General features: G+C 38.9%; 1 non-coding gene across 1 annotated transcript; it reads left to right on the plus strand.

Moving 5' to 3' along the window:
• Positions 1–343: 343 nt before the first annotated feature.
• Positions 344–416, plus strand: TRNAF-AAA (transfer RNA phenylalanine (anticodon AAA)). Its single transcript has one exon. It is a non-coding gene; the product is annotated as a tRNA-Phe (tRNA).
• Positions 417–9,136: the final 8,720 nt, after the last annotated feature.

The following is a 9,136-nucleotide window of genomic DNA, read 5'->3' on the forward strand; positions in this document are numbered from 1 at the left end:
GGCACCCCACTCCAGTACTCTTGCCTGGAAAATCCCATGGACGGAGGAGCCTCATAGGCTGCAGTCCTTGGGGTCGCTAAGAGTCGGACACAATTGAGCCACTTCACTTTGACTTTTCACTTTCATGCATTGGAGAAGGAAATGGCAACCCACTCCAGTGTTCTTGCCTGGAGAACCCCAGGGATGGGGGAGCCTGGTGGGCTGCCGTCTATGGGGTCACATAGAGTCGGACACGACTGAAGCGACTTACCAGCAGGAGAGGAAGCGTCAGGCAATCAATAGTCCTTCAGGAGCCGAACAGGTATATGGGTATTTGCCTGTGCTGTTAGGATACTGAAGGACTTCCCTGGTGGCTCAGACGGTAAAGCATCTGCCTAAAATGCAGGAGACCCGGGTTCAATTCCTGGGTCAGGAAGATCCTCTGGAGAAGGAAATGGCAACCCACTCCAGTACTCTTGCCTGGAAAATCCAGTGGACAGAGGAGTGTGATAGGCTATACTCCGTGGAGTTGCACAGAGTGGGACAAGACTGAGTAACTTCACTTTTCTTTCACTTTAGGACACTGAAGGATCTTGGCACACCATCATCTACTGGGAGCCAGTAAGAACAAGGATGGTGTCTTGAACAATCACAAAGGTTTGAGGGAAATCCATGAGCATAGGTTGCGTTGATTGAAGAGATTCATCTCTTATATGAGGAGAGTCTTTCAAGTGTAAGAAAGATGGAGGTTTTATCTAAGGCATAAACATCAAAACAGAGTCAAAAAAAAGAAAAAGAAAAAATTGCAATAAATTACTTAAATCTATATCTCAAGGAACTAGAAAATGAAGGAAAAACTAGGTTCAAAGCTAGTTGAAGGAAGTAAACCAAAATCAGAGCATAAATAAATGAAATAGAGACTAGAAAGACAGTAGAAAAGATCACTAAAGCTAAGAGCTGATATTTTCAAAAACTGACCAAACTTTAGCTTGACAAGTTCACTGTAAACATCAGACTCAATGGTTAAAAACTGAAATATTTTCCTGCATAAATGGAACAAAACAAGGTTATCCACTCTTGCCATTTTTTTTCATCAGTGTACTGTAAATTCTAGTCAGAAAAACTGGTCAAGAAAAAGAAATAAAGACAACCAAATCAGAAAGGAAGAAGCAAAATTGATTCTGTCTGTAGGTAACATAATCTTAAATATAAAAATACATTAAAAAGAATACATTTGAATCAGTTCTAATGAGGTGGATGAAACTGGAGCCTATTATACAGAGTGAAGTAAGCCAGAAAGAAAAACACCAATACAGTATACTAACGCATATATATGGAATTTAGAAAGATGGTAACAATAACCCTATATATGAGACAGCAAAAGAGACACTGATATATAGAACAGTCTTTCGGACTCTGTGGTAGAGGGAGAGGGTGGGATGATTTGGGAGAATGGCATTGAAACATGTATAATATCATATATGAAATGAGTTGCCAGTCCAGGTTCGATGCACGATACTGGATGATTGGGGCTGGTGCACTGGGATGACCCAGAGGGATGGTACGGGGAGGGAGGAGGGAGGAGGGAGGAGGATTCAGGATGGGGAACACGTGTATACCTGTGTCAGATTCATGTTGATATATGGCAAAACCAATACAATATTGTAAAGTTAAAAAATAAAATAAAAAAAAAGAATCCACCAAAAATCTATTAGGACTAATGAATAACTTCAATGATTTTGTAGGATGCAATATCAATATACAGAAATAATGAATTATTTAAGAAATTAAGAAAGCAATCCTATTTACAATTGCATCAAAAATAATAATATATTTAGAAATAAATTTGACCAAGGAGGTGAAGTATCTGTCACTGAAAACTATAAAACACTGACAAAAGAAATTGAAAAAGACAAAAATAAATAAGATCATTCATCTTCAAGGACTGAAATAATTAATATCAAAAATGTGTGTACTACTCAAAACAATCTGCGTACTCAATGCAATCTCTACCAAAATCCCAATGACATTTTGTTGTTGTTGTTCAGTCACTCAGTCATGTCCTGCTCTTTGTGGTCCCATGGACTGTTGCACGCCAGGTTTCCCTGTACTTCACCATCTCCCAGGACTTGCTCAAAGTCAGGTCCATTGAGTCTTGATGCCATCCAACCATCTCATCCTCTGTCATCCCCTGCTCCTCCACCTTCAATCTTTCCCAGCATCAGGGTCTTTTCTAATGAGTCAATTCTTCTCATCATATGGCCAAAGTATTGAAGCTTCAACTTCAGCATCAGACCTTCCAAGGAATATTCAGGATTGATTTCCTTTAGGATTGACTGAATTGATCTCCATGAAGTCCAAGGAACTCTCCAGAGTCTTCTCCAACACAACAGTTCAAAAAGGTGTTCAGCCTTCTTTATGGTTCAACTCTCACGTCCATGCATGACTACTGGATAAACCATAGCTTTGACATTATGGACGGTTTTTGGCAAAGTAATGTCTCTGCTTTTTACTATGCTGTCCACGTTGGTCATAGCTTTTTTTCCAAGGAGCAAGTGTCTTTTTATTTCATGGTGCAGTCACCATCTGCAGGGATTTTGGAATGCAAGAAAATAAAGTCTGCCACTGTTTCCACTGTTTCCCCATCTATTTGCCATGAAGGGATGGGACCGGAAGCCATGATCTTAGTTTTTTGAATGTTGAGTTTTAAGCCAGCCTTTTCACTTTCCCCTTTCACTTTCATCAAGAGACTAGTTAGTTTCTCTTCGCTTTCTGCTATAAGGGTGGTGTCATCTGCATACCTGAGGTTATTGATATTTCTCCCTGCAATCTTGATTCCAGCTTGTGCTTCTTCCCACCCAGCGTTTCTCATGATGTACTCTGCATATAAGTTAAATAAGCACGGTGACAATATACAGCCTTGATGTACTCCATTTCCAATTTGGAACCAGTCTATTATTCCATGTCCCATTCTCATTGTTACATCTTGACCTGCATACAGATATCTCGGGAGGCAGGTAGGGTGGTCTAGTATTCCCACCTCGTTAAGAATCTTTCAGTTTGTGAAAGGCTTTGGCATAGTCAGTAAAGCAGAAGTAGATGTTTTTCTGGAATTCTCTTGCTTTTTCTATGATGCAATGGATGTTGGCAATTTCATCTCTGGTTCCTCTGCCTTTTCTAAATTCAGCTTGTACATCTTGAAGTTCATGGTTCATGTACTATGAAGAATAGAATAGCAAATAATAATAGAATAAAAGAATAGAATGAAATAAGGATAGCAAGATAAATTAGAAGTGGTCAAACAGGAGATGGCAAAAGTGAACATTGACATTTTAGGAATTGGTGAAATAAAATGGACTGGAATGGATGACTTCAATTCAGATTACCGTTATATCTACTACAGTGGGCAAGAATCTCTTAGAAGAAATACAGTAGCTCTCATAGTCAACAAAAGAGTCCAAAATGCAGTACTCATGTGCCACCTCAAAAATGACAGAATGATCTCTGTTCATTTCCAAGGCAAGCCATTCAGTATCACAGTAATCCAGGTCTATGCTCCAACTACTAATGCCAAAGAAGCTGAAGTTGGACAGTTCTGTAAAGACCTACAAGACCTTCTAGAACTAACACAAGAAAAAAGATGTCCTTTTCTTTTTTGATTGAAATGCAAAGTAAGAAGTCAAGAGATACCTGGAGTAACAAGCAAGTATGCCCTTGCAGTACAAAATGAAGCAGGGCAAAGGTTAACAGAGTTTCACGAAGACAATTCACTGGTCATAGCAAACACCCTCTTCCAAAAATACAAGAGATGACTCTACACATGGACATCACCAGATGGTCAATACTGAAATCAGATTGACTCTATTCTTTGCAGCCAAAGATGGAGAAGCTCTATACAGTCAGCAAAAACAAGACTGGGAGCTGACTGTGGCTTAGATCATGAACTCCTTATTGCCAAATTCAGACTTAAATTGAAGAAAGTAGGGTAAAACAATAGACCATTCAGATATGACCTAAATCAAATCCCTTACAGTGAAAATGGCAAATAGATTCAAGGGATATGAAGAGTAGCCCCTGCTCACTGCAATTAGAGAAAACCCATGTGCAGCAATGAATGAGCACAACCAAAAATTAAAAATAAATAATTAAAAAAGTAAAATATGACATATATATGTATGAATATTATTCAGCCTTTAAAAAAAGAAGGAAATAATGACATTTGTGACAACATGATTGAATCCGGAGAGCACAATGCTAAGTGAAATATGCCAGCCAGAGAAACACAGTTACTGCATGGTATCATATGTGAAATAAGTCAAACTTATACGAGCAATGGAGCAGTGATGGCCAGGGGCTGGGGTAGGGGTGGAGTTGAAATGGGGAGAGGTTGGTAAAAGGGTAAAAACTTCCAGTTATAACATGAATAAGTTCAGAGAATCCAGTGTAGTTCATGGTGATGATGGTTTATAGCCCTGTAACATATACTTGAGATTTGCTAAGAGGGTAGGTCTTAAGCAATCTTACAAAATAAATAAATATGAGAGGGTTACAAATAGCTGTGAAAAGAACAGAGACGTAAAGCAAAGGAGGAAAGGAAAGATATAAACATCTGAATGCAGAGTTCCAAAGAATAGCAAGAAGAGATAAGAAAGCCTTCTTCAGCGATCAATGAAAAGAAATAGAGGAAAACAACAGAATGGGAAAGACTAGGGATCTCTTCAAGAAAATCAGAGATACCAAAGGAACATTTCATGCAAAGATGGGCTCGATGAAGGACAGAAATGGTATGGACCTAACAGAAGCAGAAGATATTAAGAAGAGATGGCAAGAATACACAGAAGACCTGTACAAAAAAGATCTTCACGACCCAGATAATCACGATGGTGTGATCACTGACCTAGAGCCAGACATCCTGGAATGTGAAGTCAAGTGGGCCTTAGAAAGCATCACTACGAACAAAGCTAGTGGAGGTGATGGAACTCCAGTTGAGCTATTTCAAATCCTGAAAGATGATGCTGTGAAAGTGCTGCACTCAATATGCCAGCAAATTTGGAAAATTCAGCAGTGGCCACAGGACTGGAAAAGGTCAGTTTTCATTCCAATCCCAAAGAAAGGCAATGCCAAAGAATGCTCAGATTACCACACATTTGCACTCATCTCACACGCTAGTAAAGTAATGCTCAAAATTCTCCAAGCCAGGCTTCAGCAATATATGAACCGTGAACTTCCTGATGTTCAAGCTGGTTTTAGAAAAGGCAGAGGAACCAGAGATCGAATTGCCAACATCTGCTGGATCATGGAAAAAGCAAGAGAGTTCCAGAAAAACATCTGCTTCTGCTTTATTGTCTATGCCAAAGCCTTTGACTGTGTGGATCACAATAAACTGTGGAAAATTCTGAAAGAGATGGGAATACCAGACCACCTGATCTGCCTCTTGAGAAATTTGTATGCAGGTCAGGAAGCAACAGTTAGAACCGGACATGGAATAAAAGACTGGTTCCAAATAGGAAAAGGAGTACTTCAAGCCTGTATATTGTCACCCTGTTTATTTAACTTATACGCAGAGTACATCATGAGAAACGCTGGACTGGAAGAAACACAAGATGGAATCAAGATTGCCGGGAGAGATATCAATAACCTCAGAAATGCAGGTGACACCACCCTTATCGCAGAAAGTGAAGAGGAACTCAAAAGGCTCTTGATGAAAGTGAAAGTGGAGAGTGAAAAAGTTGGCTTAAAGCTCAACATTCAGAAAATGAAGATCATGGCATCTGGTCCCATCACTTCATGGGAAATAGATGGGGAAACAGTGGAAACAGTGTCAGACTTTCTTTTTTGGGGCTCCAAAATCACTACAGATGGTGACTGCAGCCATGAAATTAAAAGATGCTTACTCCTTGGAAGGAAAGTTATGACCAACCTAGATAGCATATTCAAAAGCAGAGACATTACTTTGCCAACAAAGGTTCGTCTAGTCAAGGCTATGGTTTTCCCTGTGGTCATGTATGGATGTGAGAGTTGGACTGTGAAGAAGGCTGAGTGCTGAAGAATTGACACTTTTGAACTGTGGTGTTGGAGAAGACTCTTGAGAGTCCCTTGGACTGCAAGGAGAACCAACCAGTCCATTCTGAAGGAGATCAGCCCTGGATTTCTTTGGAAGGAATGATGCTGAAGCTGAAACTCCACCTATGAGTACTTTGGCCACCTCATGCGAAGAGTTGACTCATTGGAAAAGACTCTGATGCTGCGAGGGATTGGGGGCAGGAGGAGAAGGGGATGACAGGGGATGAGATGGCTGGATGGCGTCACTGACTCGATGGACGTGAGTCTCAGTGAACTCCGGGAGTTGGTGATGGACAGGGAGGACTGGCGTGCTGCAATTCATGGGGTTGCAAAGTGTTGGACACGACTGAACGACTGATCTGATCTGATGAATGTGTTAATTGATCTGCCTGAGGAAATCTTTTCACAATGTATACATATATCAAGTAATAACATTGTACAGTTTAAATATATTATAATTTTGTCAGTTTTACCTCAAGAGAGTCAAAATATCAATAAAAAGAAGATAACATCCCACTACATAACAACAACAGAAATTTCACAATGAACCTATGAATATATGACCAATCTCACTATTAACCAGAGAAACCCATGAAATAATGAGATGTCATTTCATTCCAAAGAGATTGGCAAAAAATTAAGTTGTCTAAAATATTAGGTTCCTTAGAAGATACAGATCAATTGGACTGCATTTTTGGTGGAGAGGCAAGGACAGCCACATTGGAGAACACTTTCACAATAACATGTGAAATTGAACTTTTATATACTCTATGACTCTACCATTCCAGTATTAGTTATATACACTAGAGAAAATTTTTGTATTTGGGTTTAGGAATCATTTACAAGAGTTTTTGTGGGTTTCCTGTTCATAATAGTAATAGCAAAACCTAGAATCAAAGCAAATATCCATTTATTAGAAAGTAGATATATAAATGGATTTCTTATTTGCAATATTGCACAATAGAATGTTATACAGCTAAACCCAACTCACATGGCTGATTCATATGAAGTTAATTTTAGTGAAAAAAAAATCAATTTCCTGAAGACTACAATCATATATGAAGCTCAAAACAAGCAAAAATAAATGGCATACTGTTTAGACTTTAAAACACATGTGGTTAAACATTTTTTAAAGGAAAGAATTGGTGTATGCACGAGATAATGGATGCCAGGGCAAGGAGTAGAATTATCTGGCATAAGACAGCAAGGTAACAGCTTGTGTTCTTTTCTTTTTGGTGGTTGGTGAGTACATAAGTTTGTTTTAAAGTTGTTTTCCAGTCTGTACATGTGTTTATATATACTTATTTTAGTAGGATATATTTCAAAACAAATGAAGAAAAGTATTCTCATAACAGCCATTAAAAAGATTAAATGTGGCTAATTTTCTCAATAATGAACAAATCTCCAGAACAAGGAAATACATTATGAATTAGGGAAATTTCTGTCTATGTTTCTATTGTCTCATTTATTTTATACCATCAAGACTTTCTGACATATTTTTTGAGATTTTGTTTTAATTTCTTTTTCTTTCTCAAATGCACCAAGCAATCTTTTCATATTCTGATACTTTAAATTTTTGCCTAAGATATATTTAGCTTTAAAATTGCTATTTTTTCCAAATATAAATACATGTGCACAATGTCCTGCAAATTACTTAGAGGAGATTTTCAATCATCTTTTCACTATTTTTTAAGCTAGGTTTATTTAAGTGCCTTAAGTCAAAGGCATTTTTTTGGCAAAATATTTCATAACTAAAGATAGCTTCATCAACAGGAAGAATCACAAAGTTTCCAGGGCTCAAAGATAAACTAATAAGCTTTTTGGCTATCATTACCTGTCCTCCCAAGTGACAAGGCATTTAACAATGAGACCGTGGGTGTTCCCTGAGCACTATTTTCAAACTTTCTCCTCCATGACAGGATTTGCTTTTTTGTCAAGGAACATTGTGCTGAAATGTTAAAGTCAGATGGATGCATTTATTTTTTACTTTAAGATTACTGAATAGAACATATACACATGTCGAGTTGCCTCAGTGGTTTCCCCTCATTGCTGCATAAGGCAGGAAAAAGTGCTCTTAAAGTGATATTCACACGAGGTTTCTCGAAGGATCAGGGGAAGGAAGCTGTCCCATGAGGTCTGTTCTGAGTACTGGCCACTTCAACCCTCTGTGGCTCACTTGCCTCAGTGACACTTATTCAACTTACTCGCTGGGTCTCCAACTGGGAAACAGGCTACGACTGCAGGAGTCCAGCAGAAGATACATTCACTACCACTCTTAAGTCTTCTGAAACAGAAACTTGTCCTTCTTTGAATGACTATCCCATTTTCCGTGGTAGTTATTTAACAAAGTCATCAGGGGATCATAACATCCTCACATTTGGCTTTTGAGGGACTTACATGGCAGTGTGCAGGGATACAAAAGCCACAGAATAAACATAACACATTATATATTGTTTAACTTCACCCAAAAACTTAGAGGTGAAACTTTGGGTAATTTAATCTGGTATGAAATTCAGATCATTTTTACAGTGAAACAGATAAAGACTGTTACAAGAGGGTAGTCACAATTTGCATTCTGTTTTAAAGATAAAGCTTCTGGCTTCAAAAAATTTTCCGTTTTATCAAATCCCTTCAGGGATTATGCTCTCAGACCCCCTTAAGCAATCTCCTGTGGTTATGCATGTCCTTTCCTCTGCTTTGATGGGGAAAGTTTGAGATATACTACCTAAGTTATTCCAGGATTAGACAAAACTAGATTTTTTTTTTAAGGAAGAATCTGTGTTAGTGTGTAACGAGACAAGCCAAGGTACTCCAAAGTGTTGATCCTACTGGGAAATTGACTTCAGGCAGTTCAGTTCAGTTCAGTTCAGTTGCTCAGTCGTGTCCAACTCTTTGCAACCCCATGAATTGCAGCATGCCAGGCCTCCCTGTCCATCACCAACTCCCGGAGTTCACACAAACCCATGTCCATTGAGTCTGTGATGTCATCCAGCCATCTCATCCTCTGTCGTCCCCTTTTCCTCCTGCCCCCAATCCCTCCCAGCATCAGAGCCTTTTCCAATGAGTCAACTCTTCGCATGAGGTGGCCAAAGTA

The sequence above is a fragment of the Bos mutus genome, chromosome 15 (assembly GCF_027580195.1).
Source record: "Bos mutus isolate GX-2022 chromosome 15, NWIPB_WYAK_1.1, whole genome shotgun sequence".
NCBI classification, from domain to species: domain Eukaryota; kingdom Metazoa; phylum Chordata; class Mammalia; order Artiodactyla; family Bovidae; genus Bos; species Bos mutus.